Here is a 17,908-nt window from a genome sequence, read left to right as displayed (position 1 = left end):
GCCTTTAGAGCTCCATGACCATATCTCAGTAGCCTTGTCTCTGTTCATTTGACCAGAACTCTCCTCCACAAATATCCTTAATGCTCATTCCCTTACCACCTTTAGGTCTTTTCTTAAATGTACTGTCAACAAAGCCTTCCCAGACCACCCTATTTAAAAATAAGATAGTGCTATTACTATTCAATAGAAGCACATTCTACTTTTTTTTTTCTCATATGAAAAACTAACCCAGTGTATATTTAAGTTATTTATCTATTGTCTGGAATCACCTTGCTAGAATTAAAATTCAGTGATGCCCTAATTTTTTTGCTGTTGTTTTGTTTACTGCTATATCTCCATTGCCTAAAACAGTATGTGTCACATTTTAGGAGCCCAATAAATATTTATTCAATGAATTCATTAATGAACGATTGTTCTGAAACATGGAACACTTGTTGAAATTTACCAATGTGATATGCTAGTAATTTTCTTCAAGTCTTTGAGAGTCATTGAGAAGTTAATAGAATCACTGTGGGTAAGACTGATACTCTCAAATAATCAGTGAAAATTATAAAATTCTATAACACAATGAAGTGCCTAATTACAATGTCCATGTTATAATTACAAATTCTTAGACAATGGAAGATTAGTTAAGACTAATCTTAGGGAAGAGTTCAGGTAAAATATACTACCTGAAGATTTCCATGAAACACAGTAGCATCTGAATAACAAGAGTATTTCATCTGAAGGAGAAAATCAGAACATAAGCAAGGAACACAGACCTCTTTCTTCATCAACTTGACCTGCCACTTAGAAGGTTTTCAGGAAGACAATTCTAAAAGTACCATATGCAGATATGTAAGGAGAAGAACAACTAGGTTTAGATCCATGGAAAGATAATCTTAGGGCTACCATGCTTTGAGAATAGACTTACCTATTTGTATGGATTTGTATTTCTGTACAATAAAACAATTAGTACTACCTGTTTATTTATATACATTCACACACATTATAAAATATTAAGTCATAATTTCTGAGAAATAGTATATGGACAATAATCACATTCCTTGATATTCAGGCAGGATTAGCTGGATAGTCCAAGTAAAGAAAAATCTATCTTATTTTTAAAGAAAATCTGGAAATAATTTATCACCCAATATAAACATGAAAGTCCTAAGTAATTTGATATTTTTGTGAGCATATAATGATTTCTGGTGGCCCTAAGTGAACCACGGGTTATACTTCAACTCAGAAGAATCTGTAAGCAACCTTAGAAGTTTTTGCAACTATTACTTAGGGGCTTTTAACTATGCTTATGATTCTGTATATTCTGGAACTATTTATGCAAAAAGTCATGCAAAAGATGGCGAACCACTCTGCAATACTAGGATAGTACTATAGGCTTGATGAGTGTAATGGTATCAGCCACTGCCAGAACTTACACAAACAGTAAAAGATTTCATCACGTCAGCCTTTTCAGAAAGCTATACCTAAGAAAGCAGTCACTGATTCTGTGACGGAAAACTAGGCAGTTACTTAAGGAACATAATACCTCCTTTGGGAATCTGTCAAGTGAAAAAAGAGTAGATAGCAGAAAATGAGTGCAGTGTCAGAACCACATTTGACAAGGTTGGAGTAGCCCTGTTGGAAAAGAGGCAAAACCTGAGAGAATACAAGCAGTATTGTTATTTAGGGACCGGACATAGTAGACTGTCTATTTTGAGACAGAGACTCATTCAAATACTAGTCAATCTAGGTTAAAATTACCTAAAATGTGCTTAAATTAGATGAGTGACCACTTAATGAAATTAATTCACTTTAAGGTCAAGGTTCAATCTGATCTTGGTTGTTTATATGACCTCCTTACTTTACTTTTCATGTTCAATTCTTCTGCCTGTCATCCGGGTCCACCATTTTTCCTCTCCATAATTCAAAAACACTATTTTATGTAGAAACCTTTAGATAACTGAACTATTGTGTACAGAAAGATATTTGTACAATTTGCGTGAACAGATTTTATCTCCCTCTCTAACCACAACTCCAACTGATCATCTCTCTTCCATTTTATGCTCAGGTAATGCCAGATTGTAATTTCCAAATGCATCAAGCTGATTGCTTGTGACACAAGGAACCATATTATCTTCTCTACCCAAAATAACCCATCCTCCCTAGTGCTGTGCCCCATCAACCAGAGTCCTCTTCACCTTTAAAAAGACATTTCAGATGTCATTTCTCTAGGAAACATTCCTGTCCCTGTATAAACACATAAGGAGAATTAATCCCTTCTTCCTCCATGATATCTTTTTACATTGCATGTTTTTGTTTTGAACTTATTTCACTTTTTAATTTAATTTCCATATATTTGACTAGATTGTAAGACCCTTGATATTAGCGGCTATCTTATTTATTTCTCTGTTTGGAGCTGCTAGCACAATACCCAGTATGCATGTAGGCATTCATCAAATGTTTGGCAGGTAAATAAGAATTATATCGAGACATTCTTTTAAAATATATATATAATGTGTATTTAATTACATCATAGTAGGGATCCAACATAGGATAAGGTCCCCATCAAAATGTTTTAAGTGAGTACTGAAAAAGATAGAAATGACATTGAGATAAGTAACAAGTACCCACTAAAGTCAGCTCTAACCTACCATATAATAATGTTTTTGTTCCTTAGAATAATGACTACTTCATGTGAAGCTTTGGTTTTCCCCTGAGCTTCAGACTAGAATAACCAGTTTCATGTTGGGCACCACTATAATTTATTCCACAAACCCTCCCAATATAACGTATTGAAAACCAACTCATCATCCTCTCCAACCTGCCTTTCCTCCATTGTACAGTTCTCTTTTAATGTTACTATGATAGGTTATCAAGGCAAAAAATCTCTTCTTCAACTTCCATATCCATTCAGTCTTCAGCTCCTGCCAAATTTAACTCCTAAATATATGGCAGGTCGTATTCCTTCTTACTATTCCCATTGCTGCATTCATACACTCGTCTCATACCTCTTTCCTAGGATTACTTGATTGCTTCCTAATTGATCTTCTCATCTCCATTATTGCCACCACAATTACCAAACCCATTCTCTACAAAATAGCTTTGGCACTCTTTTGTAATTGCTAATATAACTGCATTACTCTCCAACCTAAGATTTATCAGTTGAACTAGGATAGAATGTAGAGTTCCTAACACAGAATTTAAAATCCTCACAATTGACCTCTCTATTAACTCCTACATGCCATCTGCCAATCCCACCATGCATGATTTGCACTTTTTAACTTTATGGCCTAGATACTGAAAAGCTTCCTCAAATAGTGAATACTGTTCCACCATCTTTGTGACTCTATTTACATTATTTCCACTGACCAAATTACCTCTTACACCTCTTTTCACCTGGTTAAATTGCACTTATTATTCAGATTTCAATTCAGATGTTATTGTTTTTAGGCACCCTCTGACCTGACTAAATTAAATAAAGGGTCTCCCCTCTGTACTAATATACCCTGTGTATTGTCTGTTCTAACAATTAACATTGTATTAAAAATGCTTGATAGTTACATTAAAATATTTATGCAGCTTTATTTTTTTTAATTGTTTTAATTTTTTCCCCATTTATTTATTTTATTGCATTTTAGGTTTTGGGGTACATGTGAAGAACATGCAAAATTGTTGCATAGTTACACGCTTGGCAGTGTGATTTGCTGCCTTCCTCCCCATCACCTACATCTGGCATTTCTCCCCTTGCTATCTCTCCCCAGCTTCCCTCCCCCCCCCGTCCCTCCCCTATTTCCCCCCAACTGACCCCAGTGTGTAGTGCTCCCCTCCCTGTGTCCACGTGTTCTCATTGTTCAACACCCGCCTATGAGTGAGAACATGCGGTGTTATTTTTTAAGCTATTTTAACATTCAAGCATGAAGAAAATAATATGAGACACCAATGTACCCATTATGGAAATTAAAGTGTTAATGTTTGTTATAGATAAATATTAATGCTAGGGGTTTTATTAGTAAATAAAAGGTTAGAGAAACTTGTAAATGCTTATCCCAATCCCTTCCCACTTCCTCCTTCTCAGATTTAATGTCTTTAAAATTTCAGTGAAGTGCTACCACATTGTATATATTATTCATCAAGTTTTTCATTCTACATTTTTCTAAGATTTATCCTTGGTCTTAGTTGTACCAGAAAGTTACCAATGTCCCCATTGCTCCATATCTTTGCCATACATAGGGTTATTAAGTATATTAATTGTTGGCCCATCAATCAGATGGCTATATAAGAGTAGCTTGATACTTTATACTTCCCTAATCACTAGTGAAGTTGTCACATTTTCCATTTTTTTTTAATTGGCCAGTTTAGAGTCTCTTTATGAATCCATTTACCAAACCCATTCTCCACAAAATAGCTTTAGCACTCTTTCTTAATTGCTAATATGACTGCAACACTCTCCAACCTCAATACTCAATACGTCAGTTGAGTTTTGATTTGCATTTCGCTAGCTTGTGGTCTACCAATTTTCCTTCCTTTTAGAGAATCAACTTTTAATTTCATTGACTCTTTGTATTGTTTTCATTGTTGTCCTCAATATTATTTAGTTCTGCTCTGATTTTTGTTATTTCTTTTCTTGTGCTGTGTATTTTGTTTGCCCTTGTGTTTCTAGTTCCTTGAGATGAGACGACGTTAGTTTGTGACCTTTCTATTTTTTTAATGTAAGAAGCATTTAATACTACAAACTTCCCTCTCAGTATTACTTTTGCTGTATTCCAGAAGTTTTGGTAGGTTGTGTCTCTAGTTTCATTCATTTCAAAAGTTTTTTTTTTTTTAATTTTTGTCTTAATTTCATTATTGACCAAATATTGTTCAGGAGTATAATGTTTAATTTCCATTTATTTGTGTAGTTTTGAGAGTCATTTTTGTATTGATTTCTAGTTTTATTCCACTGTGGTCTGAGAATATACTTAATATGTTTTCACTTTTTTAAAATTTATTGAGACTTGTTTTATGGCTTGTCATATGGTCTATCTTGGAGAATGTTCCATGTGCTGATGAGAGGAATATATATTCTGCAATTGTTAAATAGAATGTTCTGTATGTCTACTAGGCCCATTTGCTCTAAAGTCCAATTGAAGTCCACTGTTGCTTTGTTGATTTTCTATTTTCAGTAATTTAAGTTTTGTGAGTGAGGTGTTGTAGTCCCCCACTGTTATTGTATTCCATCTATATCTATTTTAGGTCTAGTAATGTTTGTTTTATAAATCTGGGAGCTCCAGTGCTGAGTGCATATATTTGTAGAATTATTACATATTCTTCTATAATTAATTCCTTTATTATATAATGATATCTTTCTCTTTTGTTTTCACTGTTTTGGTTAAAGTCTGTTTTGCCTGACATAAGTATACCTACTCCTACTCTCTTTTAGTTTCCATTTGTGTAGAATATCTTTTCTCATCCCTTTACCTTCAGGCTGTGTCTTTGCTTACCAGTAAGGTGAATTTCTTGTAAGCAGCATATAGTTAGTTCATGTTGCTTAATCCATTCTACCAATCTATATCTTTTAAATGGAACATTTAATTTATTTACATTCAAGATTAATATTGATTTGTGAGGTTTTATTCCTGTTGTAATGTTGTTATCTAGTTGTTTTGTGGCTTGTTTCAATATAGTAAAATGTATTATTTATTTTGGGGGAGATGTTTTATTACTGATTCAATCTTATTACTCATCATTTAGGTGTAATTTTACAAATTACTTAAGAAAGTCTTTCCTACTCTAATATCACAAAGATATTTCCTATATTTGTTTTAAAACTGTTAGTTTTTATTTTCACATTTGAATATTTAATTCATTTGCAACTTATTTCTATGCTCTGTATGATCAAAATTTATCTTTTTCCATGTGAACAGATGATTAATTGTTCCAGCAATATTATTTGGTCTCTTGTTTCCTCACTGATTTGTAATTCTCCCTTTTTTATATAAAAAAAAGTTTTTCCCCAAACTATTTATCCTTCTCAAATGCCTTATTTGACTATTCCTGTGCTAAGAATGAATATTAGACTATAATGATTAGTAAAATGTTTTAATTTTACTAATCATTATAGTCTAATATTCATTCTTAACATCTGAAAATACAAGTCCAGATTTTTTCAGTTTTCATTTTCAAAACCGCTTTGCCATTTTTTTCATTATAATACTTTAAGTTCTGGGGTACATAGGCAGAACGTGCAGGTTTATTACATAGGTAGAACGTGCAGGTTTATTACATAGGTATACGTGTGCCATAGTGGTTTGCTGCATCCATCCCCCATCATCTACATTAGTTATTTCTCCTGTTTGCCCTCCCCAATCCCCCCAACCTCTGCTATTCCTCCCCTAGTCCCCCCATCCCCCAACAGGCCCCGGTGTGTGATGTTCCCCTCCCTGTGTCCCATGTGTTCTTATTGTTCAACGCCCACTTATGACTGAGAACATGCAGTGTTTGGTCTTCTGATCTTGTGTTAGTTTGCTGAGAATAACGATTTCCAGCTTCATCCATGTCCCTGCAAAGGACACTCATCCTTTTTTATGACTGTATAGTATTCTATGGTGTATATGTGCCACATTTTCCTTATCCAGTCTATCAATGATGGGCATTTGGGTTGGTTCCAAGTCTATGCTATTGTAAATGGTGCCACAATAAACATACATGTGCATGTATCTTTATAATTGAATGTTTTATAATCCTTTGGGTATATACCCAGTAATGGGATTGCTGCATCAAATGGTATTTCTAGTTCTAGATCCTAGGGAATTGCCACACTGTCTTCCACAATGGTTGAACTAATTTACACTCCCATCAACAGTCTAAAAATGTTCCTATTTCTCTACATCCTCCCCAGCATTTGTTGTCTCCTGATTTTTGAATGACCACCATTCTAATTGTCATGAGATGGGATCTCAATGTAGTTTTGATTTGCATTTCTCTAATGACCAGTGATGATGAGCTTTTTTTCATATGTTTGTTGGTTGCATAAATGTCTTCTTTTGAGAAGTGTCTGCTTATATCCTTCACCCACTTTCTGATGGGGTTATTTTTTTCTTGTAAATTTGTTTAAGTTCTTGTTATTTTGTTTTTGCTTTTGTTTTTGCCATTCTTGCTACTTAATTCTTCCATAGGAACATGAGGTTCAACTTGTTGAGGTACATAATCTATTGGAATTTTTTAAATTGGTTTTAACTGAAAGATTAATTTCGGAAGAGTTGTTAACTTTGGCATGGTAAATGTTGTAATTCATGAACATGGTATTTCCCTTTATTTAAGTCTTATTATGTGTTTTTCAATAAAACTTTGTGACTTCCATAAAGAATATGTACACATTTTATTAGCGTTATGATTAAGTACTTTAAGTTGTTAGTTTTACAAATTGTATCACTTTTTAAGAAATATATTTTCTAATTTCGGTTGATCCTTTGTAGAAACATTACTAGCTTTGATGTTTTGATTATACATTGAGCTACAGAGCTGAATGTAAGTTCTAATTTGTAGCCAGCAGATTCTTTTGAATCTTTATTACCAAATCATTTCATCTACCTGTGACAATATTCTTTCTTTCTAATCCTATACCTTTATTCTTCTTGACTCACTTTTCACAAATTACAATGTAATTAGGAAATAATTTACTTCATCACAGTTTTTTTTTAATTTATTTTCACGTATTATCCACAGTCTTCTCTTTTATAAATCTGTAGTATATCTGTAACTGTTTTCTCCATTACATTCCTAACATTGTTTCATGCCATTTATCTTAGTTTTTTTAGCAAACTTGCCCGAGGTTTTCTATTTTATTAATCTTTCAAATAATATTATATTGGCTTGTTGGTCTTTTCTATTATTTGGTTTGTTTCTTTGTTTGTTTTCCAACTCATTAATTTCTATTTCTACTGCAGCTATCATCATTATGTCCCTTCTTTTACTTTCTTATGGTTTACTCAATTGTTTTATGGTGCTCTAACACATTTGGGACATTTTTACTCATTGTTTTTATTGAAATACATTGCAGACTACATGGTTTTGATGATACCAAGTTCTTATTAGTTAATTCCTTTCGCATCGTGACCAAGTATGTTGTTAATTTTTTAAGTGGTTCTTCTTCCTTGTAATAAAAATACATATTCTTTTATTATTAGGTATAGGCTAGAGATCTATTAGTGGTACATTTTATTCTCCATTATATTTTGAATTTCTCTAAGACAAACACCATCTATTTATGATTTTTACATGCTTTGAACATTGACTATATAGGTATATATTCAATACATGGAATATATACCTACTTGGAACATTAAAAATACCTAATGAGCTAAAAATAAATGAACTGGAAAATGAGATTTAAATCTTTTATGTTCAGTATAACTAATATTCTTTCTTTGAAAAAAATAAGTATATTAACTGACCTTTCTAAAGAAATTTTGATTAATTTTACTAAAACCTGGATAGCTAGCCAGCTATCTAGAGAAAATATATAAATATCTGCATTTCATGTAAATTATTCTTCCTCTCTAAATTCTTTCTGTTCCCTAATTATATGCAGCAATCCATGGGTAAATGCATCAGCTTTCTATGCCAATGAATTTTTATCCACAATTCCTCTCATCTTAATTCAACAGTAAAATCAAACTTTTATGTGCATCAGGGATGAATGCATTTCATGATATTATGATTTCTAAATAAATAGTCCATGCACGTTTGTGAAGACCATACCTGGTCATAATGAAGTAAATTGTTTTGTTTATATAATAAAGCAAGATAATGAATTATAAGATTTAATTAGGCAATGATTCTATTTCAAGTCTGATTGTTGATTTGTCATTGCTTTATAAAGACTATGACACTATAATTTAAGGACTTTAATGAAAATGAATTAATTTGAAAGCTCTTCCTAATTCTGCAGCAATTAAATGATTTTTCCCTCATCCACTAAAACTTATTTCTGTACAAGAATGGATTTGCACAGCATCATAGTGGGAAAAAAAATCATTATTGTTAGCTATAATGAAAGGCAATCAGAATTGAAGGCATTATTATGTGTTTTACCCACTTGCCAACTATTCCACCCCTTCCTTCAAATACATGAAAAATAATGAAGACAAATGATATCCTCTACTTGAAGGATAGAAGGGGAAACGTTTTCTCTCAAATATGCTAGAAAAAGCATATATGGGTAATCAGTTAAATGATAAAAGTCTTTACCTGGAACCAACCCAAAAGTCTATCATCCAGTCCATCGATGATAGACTGGACAGGGAAAATGTGGCACATATACACCATGGAATATTATGCAGCCATCAAAAACGATGAGTTTGTGTCCTTTGTAGGGACATGGATGAACCTGGAAACCATCATTCTCAGCAAACTGACAGAAGAGCAGAAGATCAAACACCACATGTTCTCACTCATAGGCGGGCGTTGAACAATGAGAACACATGGACACAGGGAGGGGAGCACTACACACTGGGGTCAGTTGGGGGGAAATAGGGAAGGGACGGTGGGGGGTGGGGAGCTGGGGAGAGATAGCAAGGGGAGAGATGCCAGATGTAGGTGATGGGGAGGAAGGCAGCAAATCACACTGCCATGTGTCTACCTATGAAACAGTCTTGCATGTTCTTCACATGTACCCCAAAACCTAAAATGCAATAAAATAAATAAATAGGGAAAAAAAAAAAAGAAAATGCGGCACGTATACATCATGGAATACTATGCAGCCATAAAAAAGGATGAGTTCATGTCCTTTGCAGGGACATGGATCAAACTGGAAACCATCATTCTCAGCAAATGAACACAAGAACAGAAAACCAAACACTTCATGTTCTCACTCATAAGTGGGTGTTGAACAATGACAACACATGGACACTGGGGGGGTAACATCACACATTGGGGCCTGGGGTTGGGGGCTAGGGGAGGAATAGCAGTGGATGGGGAGATTGGGGAGGGATAGCATTAGGAGAAATACCTAACGTAGATGACAGGGTGAAGGATGCAGCAAACCACCACTATGTCATGTTTACACCTATGTAACAAACCTGCACGATCTGCACATGTACCCCAGAACTTAAAGTATAATTTAAAAAACAAACTCTAAAATAAATAAATAAATAAATAAATGATAAAAGTCTTTAAACATTTGAGCACATTACTCTTGAAACTCTGGTAGTGTATATATTATATTCATAAAGGAGTCTATTCTGGGATGCCTTGTGTGGGGAAGAAAATGATACCATGCAATTGTTCTCGATAAGGAATAAATGTGCTCTCTGGTGTTTGGCAAATCATTACACCATTTATTTAGAGTAAAGCTCATTATATTGTCCTATTAAATACCTCACTTTCAACACTGTTAATGAGTTATTTAATTGAAATGTGATCACCAGCACTTCTCTCACTTTAAGACTACCTCCCCTTTCTATAGAACCTACTTCTCCCCAGGGTTATGGTGTTAAAGTAAACTGAGGATTGGCGATTCCTTCTGTTTCCATTAAAGAACATGATGGGGCAACAAAACCTAGATTTTATTATTTCCTCCTGACACCTTTTCAGCTTGATGCTGGAATTTAAACTGTTTCTAATCTTTTCATTAGAAAATAAAATCAACAAATAATGCCTTATGTGTGTCACTGTCACTTACACTATGGGAGATGATAAAATTTACAATCTGGTTATGTATGAAATAAAAGGAAGAATACTTCCCCACCCTTTTGAAGTCTGTATTGGGCTCTGTCACATAAGCTCATCAATTTTCCTAGAGTTGCAGCAGAGCTAAGTGATTAACCTGTCTTCCATGTCTCAGTAGATCCTTAAAAAATAAAATTAAAAGAGCAAACTTAAATTGGCAACGAAGTATTGTGAGTCCTTCATCTACTATGCCATGCTCCCTTGCAGCTTCAGTATAAATTTCTTGAAAACAAGATTGAACCTTACGTTGTTTCTGGATCCACAATAGCCCCTATCAATGTGCAGGCATAGTGAGTGCTCAATAACGTGGTAGATTAATAAGAAAGGAAAAATTCATTTGTCAAGTATGAAGCAATATTACTAAACAGTTCATTTCACATAAAATGACTCAGTATATTCGTTGTTGAGGCAGAGAGAGAAAACAAGTGGAATTGAAGTGTCACTTAAATTAACTCATTTAGACTAAGTCAAATTCATTCCTCTGTCAACTCATTGTTGGCCAAGGTCATAAGCCCTGCTCAAAATTTTCCCCAGATATGTTTGTAAGGCAGAATCAGTGTATGACTGTCTCTATTGATTACCAGCATTTGGCTTTTCACTTTACAATGCTACTAAAATAGGCAGTCTTACAGGAGACCTTTTAACTATTCTTGCTGAGATTCCTAGTGAGCTCCTTGCTCCCTTTACTGGAGTGGTTAGAGGTAAAGCAAACCATTCTAGTCTGTTTGCTCTTTTGCTATTTTTTTTTTCTCTGTGTCCATAAGATCTGACTGACTTATACAATTTCTCCCAAATTTACTAACTCAATAGCTATATGTATTTTTCTTCTAGGATACGATATGTTGCCCTTCTGAAATCTCTATAATCTGAACTATCTATCCAATAGAGTATTGCCCCATTTGCCAAATATCCTTGAATTGTGCAGGTGTACACACAAACTAATTTTCAAAATAAAATTAGAGTTTATCCTTTATATGTCAAATTTTTATTTTTGTTTTAATCACTGTGGACAGAAAATATCTTAACAATGTTTCTTATTGCATTACCATCTTTAAATGAGTATAATAAATGAAATTTAACTTATCTATGTTGAGTTTATCATGGGTTTAGTATTGAACTTTCTTTTTAGTGTGTGTGACTGTTTGCCTCAACACAAAATAAGAATGGTAGACATGAAGATTTCTGGTGTCAGCTTTGCCATTTTTTCTATCATCTTCTATATAAATGATACCGTCGGCTATAATCTCTTCAGGTTGACATCCTGACAATTTTAAGTAGGCATCTCTTCTTATTTGCTCCAATAGCTATTGGTCGACTTTTATTAAAGAATGCAAAGACTATGAACTAAGCTTCCAGTGCTTCGCATCAGTAAATGATTGAGAAATAAAGGACTTTATAACCTGAGCATAACATTAAAAAAACCAGAAAGTTGATACTATCTAAAATTTGTCCAGATATGATTATAGAACAAAGGCAGCTTACAATGACACTTTAAGGATGCTACATAGTCAACCTTGACTGTGCTTTAAACTCAGAGTTCCAGAAAGTTAAGGTTGTTTTTATTTGACCTGAGAGCAAGTATGGAACAAATCTTTTAAATGCTCTATCACCAGTCTTGTGTAGCTAAGACTTATATCACAAAGTAGTTTAAATCCTAGATTTGATGGAAGCAGTTTAACACAGATTAATATGATAGCATGTGGAATAAGCTTGGCCTAGTTTCAAATCCTGAGTAGCCTCTGAGCCTCAGTTTCTTCATTAGTTAAATGAGAATATTAAATTACTTTACAAAATTATTGTACAGATGAAATAAGGTGCTTATAACAGTTTCTTAATACCCTCCATTCTTTCTGTTCTTTAAGTTTAATCCAATTTATCAGATGTATTAATATCCGACTTGCCTTCTCAAAAATGAAAAATATAATTACAAAAAATTTATCACAACTAAAATATCAGATGTAGATACTGAAATCTTATAAACATGTTTTCTGTCTTTATTTCATATGAGATATATCATTAGGATTTTTGTCTTTATTAGCATATATTTATATCACAGAATAAACCATTTGGGCTGATGATATGTATAAAATTCAGAAAACATAAGCATTCAATATGGATTATTCCTATTATATGTGTATTGATTTATGCAAAAATAAGAAACAATTTTTATGTGCTTGAGAGAACACTGAATCATTCATAATTTGGTATTTGTAAAGGAGTATGTTGTGTCTGTATAGCAAGTGATAGTTACCTTTTGTATTTTCAAACAGAGAATTAGAATCCATAGTCTCTGTACTAAAATCCAATGTTTCATCTCATGTTTGTGAAGTGGTCTAGATCATGGCCTCAGCTATTGATGTGAAACTATAATTAGATGCAATTTAGCAAGCAATGGCTGAGTTTCCATTGTTTTCCCAGCATTAACATAGGTACTGTCTGGAATATTAAGAAATTGAATGTCAACTGATAAATCGCTGACCACAAATATCTGATTCCATTCTCCCATTTCCAGAACCCTCCTTGTCTTCAACCATCTTTAACCCCATCAGAACCACCAATCCATCATATTGGCATCTTCTGATGCACCCCCCCCACGACATTGATGTTTTCCCTGCCTTCTTTACATGGTTCAAATTCTATAGTCAATTATCAAATTACTCCCTTATGGACCTCCTTGACAACCTTTCTTCTCTCTTATGTCACTGTGCTTCCTCAGCAAAATTACAACCCTGACTGAATTCAACTCTCTATGTAGTGCTGAAAGGATATGGAAAGAAGACTCAACCACACCAACTGATTAAAATCATGGTTGTGAATCTGAAGTACAATCCTGAAGCTCACTAGTGATCATTTTCTACTTCCCTAATCCTCTGACTCTCCCTCTGTCCTAGTGACAGTTTCGTATCTTCTCATCTGGCTTCAAACCATCCATACCTCCTCTCCCATCTTCATGGCTACTGATCCTACTCCTCTGAGAAAACTAAAGCTTGCTTCAGAGAAGAAACATGTCTCATTTTGTATTTGTGCATAGGGCAATTTTCCATTTTTTAAATTAAACATACCATTTTGCCTACAAAACATAATACTTCACATACAATTACTTTAGAGCACAGTCCTTAATTGGTTGTTCAGCCTAGGTTTGAATATAACCTAAATATAATCTTGAGTCTTCAGGGAAATCAAAAGAAGTGAACTTGTGGGTTCCCTTAGAAGAGAGTTTATTATGGGACTGTGGTAGAAAGTTTTAGTGATACCTCAGCTGAAAAATAGAGATCCAGAGCTTGGATTGTGTGATCTACAAATTCTTGACCCTGTTTAATCACAAGTCAGAATGTTTGGAATAAGATATATTGCTAAAGTAGGGCTATTTATTCCCCCATGTCTAGATGAATAAATGTAAAAATCAAAGGTATATCTTAGAAGATATGTCTATGTATATGTATAACAAATATATATAACATATGTAATTAAATATATATACATAAAAATTTCTTTATAAATTGAAAACTGTGTGTTTCCAAGGACCAGACAGAAGATTACAAAGGCTGATTTAATAAAATGTGGCCCCTATTTGTCTAATGACAAATCTAACAGTTTTAACAGGTGGTGGCATAATAGATTTTAAAAAATATGGTGTTTTAAAAATTTTATTAAATCCCATATATATCTATTCTCATCTATAAACACCCATTAGCTATTCAAATAAACCTTCTACTCTTTGTGAATGTGTGGTTCTTCATTTAAAAAATGAAAATCATATTGCCTAATACGTCTTCAGAATTATTGAAATAATTAAATGATTTTTTCACAGTGACAAAGTGAAGTGTATGTTACCTTATACTTGTTAACTAAAATTCTTATTCATACACTAATTTTGTCTAGAATTTATCAAGTACTTATTAAGGGCCAGACATGATACTCAGTGTTTTACATTCATACCATCAAATGCTCAGAACAACTCTTTGTATTAGACAAAAAATGACTAATTCATTCAAATATCATAATGCCTGTCTAAGATTAAATGCTCAGTTAATTGACAAAACTGGTACTTGGTCACCTTTCCAACCTGTGCTTTTAATCACTATACTTTTAACTAAAACTACTTCCCTGTGTTTGGGTTGAACTACTAGGTGAAGCTATGCTCAAAGAACTTTCCCTAAATTCTAGCACCCATATATTAATATACACAGTAAAGATCCACTGGCAACCTACTTTTCCAAATGTATTCCAACAAATTAAGCTAATTATGAAAACCTCAGCAAAAATGTTGCTGAGCATAAACTTTATCAACTCAATAGCTGACACAACAACATACTCTTACTTTCTTGCCACAATTTGTTTTTCCTGAATTTAATGATTGTTCTGTTGATTTTATTGCTTAGTTTTTTGTGTGTTTTTCATCAATCTAATCTAGAACTCTCCCTAAGCTGTGCGAATTTCCTGTCAATATGTTCAAGCACATTAGGTGTTATATCACTTACATCTTATTGGGCAAAAATTCTCTAGGAACTTTTTGACCTGCTGCAATCTAGACTGCTTGCTCTCCAGGCCTGCTGTGAGCAATTGCCTTGTGACACCTTCACCATTATTCTGGGGATTCCCTTTGCCTCTCTTGTGTTGGACCATCTGGTTCCTGGTTACCACATTTCTTCCTTAATATATCATTTTGGTGACAAACATCCTACAGAAGATCTTTGGGAAATGGTGTCTGTACAAAATAAAACTTTGGGAAATTTGAACATCTGAAAATATCTTCAAAAAAAACCTAGGAAGTTATTAGTTCCAATCAGACACCTCATTTTAGCTCAGTTAACTTTAAAGACTTGTTAGCTTTTCTCTATATTATCCTCAGAAGATTGACTGTGTCTTTAAAAAAAAATATCCTTCAACCAGTTTAGTAAGGACAAGGCAACTTTTAAAAATTCTAGGCAACTTTTAAAAATTCTATCTGTGTTCTCAGGAAATGTCATTTATTTGGCAGGGATCCCAATGTGCAGCACAGCTTGCTCCCCCTTCACAGTCCCCAAAACTGCTAGTTTTGACACCAGGAAGTTCTTTCAATGACAGCCATTCATTTATCAAAATTATTCTGAACTTAGAGAATAGGGTTTTAAAAATATATATATCCCAAGAAGGTCTTTCTCAGTCTGTTCAGGGTGCTATAACAAAATATTACAAACTGGGTGATTTATAAACAATAAACATTTATCTCTCACAGCTCTGGAGGCTGGGAAATCCAATTTCAAGGCACTGGAAAATCTGTCTGGTGAAAGCCTGTTTCTCCTAGACAGCACCTCAGTTGACATAAGGCCCGTTGTGCCTTATTAGAAAGACTACTGGGAGCAGCCTTGCCCCTTCTCACTGTTTCTTCACATTCAAATGTGGTGAATTTTGGCTTTTGGTGTCACATTCAAAAAAATCATTGCCAAGTCTAGTGTCAAGGAGCTTTACCCCTACCTTTTATTCCAAAATTTTAAAGTTTCAGATCTTATATAAGTTAGTGAAGTTTCAGGTCTTATATATAAGTCTGTAATCCATTTGGGGTTGATTTTTGTGTATGATCTAAGATAAGGATCTAATTTCATTCTTCTGCCTGTGGGTTTCTAGTTTTCGCAGCACCATTTGTTGAAGAGACTATCCCCATTGTGTGTTTTGGTACATTTGTCAACAATCAGTTGATTGGTATATGTGCAACTTTTTATCTGGGATCTCTAATGCACTCCATTGATCTATAAGTCTCTGTTTGTGCCAATATCAGCCTGTTTTGATTATAATAGCCTCTTAATATAATTTGAAATGAAGAAATGTGAGGCTTCCAGCTTGTTCTTCTTGCTCAAAATTATTTTAGCTACTCAGGACCTTTTGTGATTTCATATAAACTTTAGGTATGTCTTTTCTATTTCTGTAGAAAAGTCATAGGGATTTTAATAGGAATTGCATTGAATCTGTGAATTACTTTGGATAGCATGGAACTTTAAACAACATTAATTATTTCACTCTGTGAATACATATCTTCCCACTTATTTTTGTCTTCAATTTTTTTCATCAATATTTTGAAGTTTTCAGTGATAGAGATTTTTCACCTCAGTTAAATTTATTTCTAAGTGTTGTATTCTTTCTCACACTATTGTAAGCCATTGTTTTATTTCTTTTTCACATAGTTTGTTGTGAGTCTATGGAAACAAAATTGACTTTTAAATGTTAATTTTGTATCTTGTGCTCTACTGAATTTGCTTAATAGTTCTCATACTTTTTGGTGAATTGTTTAGGATTTCTATATATAAAATTCTGGCATCCACAAACAGGGACCATTCAACTTCCCCTTCTGATTTAGTTGCCTTTTATTTCTTTTTCTTGCCTAACCCTCTGGTTAGGACTTTCAGTACTATGTCAGATAGAAGTGACAAGAGAGATCATCCTTGTCATGTTCCTCATCTTAGCTGAAAAGCTTTCAGCTTTTCACTGTTGAGTATGATGTTAGCTGTAGGTTTGTCATATGTGGCTTTTATTTTGTTAAAGTAAATTTATTTTATGCTTAATTTGTTGAGAGTTTCATTATGAAAGAATGTTGGATTTTGTTAAATGCCTTTTTCTGCATCTACTAAAATGATCATGTGATTCTTATCCTACATTCTTATAATGTGGTGTATCACACTTATTGATTTATGGATGATAAACCGTCTTTGCATCCCAGGGGTAAATCCCATTTGACTATGGTATATGATCCTTTTAGTGTGCAGTTGTATTGAGGCTTCTAGTAGTTTGTTGAGGATTTTTGCATCTATATTCATCAGGGATATTGGCCTGTAATTTTTTTTTTTTTTGGTAGTTTCTTGGCTGGGTTTGCTGTCAAGGTAATGTTGGCCTTGTAAATTGTGTTTGAAAGTGTTCCTTTCTCTTCAATTGTTTGAGAAGGATTGATAATAATTCTCCTTTCAGTATTTGGTAGAATTCACAGTGAAGTCATAGGGTACTGGGCTTTTCATTGTTGGGAGATTTCTGTTTACTGAGTCAATCTCCTTATTAGTTATGTCTGTTCAAATTTTTTATTCATGATTCAGGCTAAGTAAGCTCTATATCAATAAGAATTTATTTCTTCTAGATTACTCAGTTGTTTGTTGGCATATAATTTCTTGTGGCGGTATCTTATGATTTGTATTTCTGTAATATCAGTTGTACTGTCGTCTCATTTATTTCTTTTTTTTTTTTTTTTTTT

The 17,908-nt window shown here is 33.6% G+C and overlaps 1 protein-coding gene across 11 annotated transcripts in view; it reads left to right on the top strand.

Annotated features, from left to right (window-relative positions):
- Positions 1-17,908, top strand: part of LRRC7 (leucine rich repeat containing 7) — a 579,044-nt gene that overhangs the window by 250,551 nt on the left and 310,585 nt on the right. The gene's annotated exons all lie outside the window — the stretch shown is intronic.

The sequence above is a fragment of the Cebus imitator genome, unplaced genomic scaffold (genome assembly GCF_001604975.1).
Source record: "Cebus imitator isolate Cc_AM_T3 unplaced genomic scaffold, Cebus_imitator-1.0 Scaffold3, whole genome shotgun sequence".
Lineage (NCBI taxonomy): Eukaryota > Metazoa > Chordata > Mammalia > Primates > Cebidae > Cebus > Cebus imitator.
This window is presented reverse-complemented; position numbering and strand designations above follow the sequence as displayed.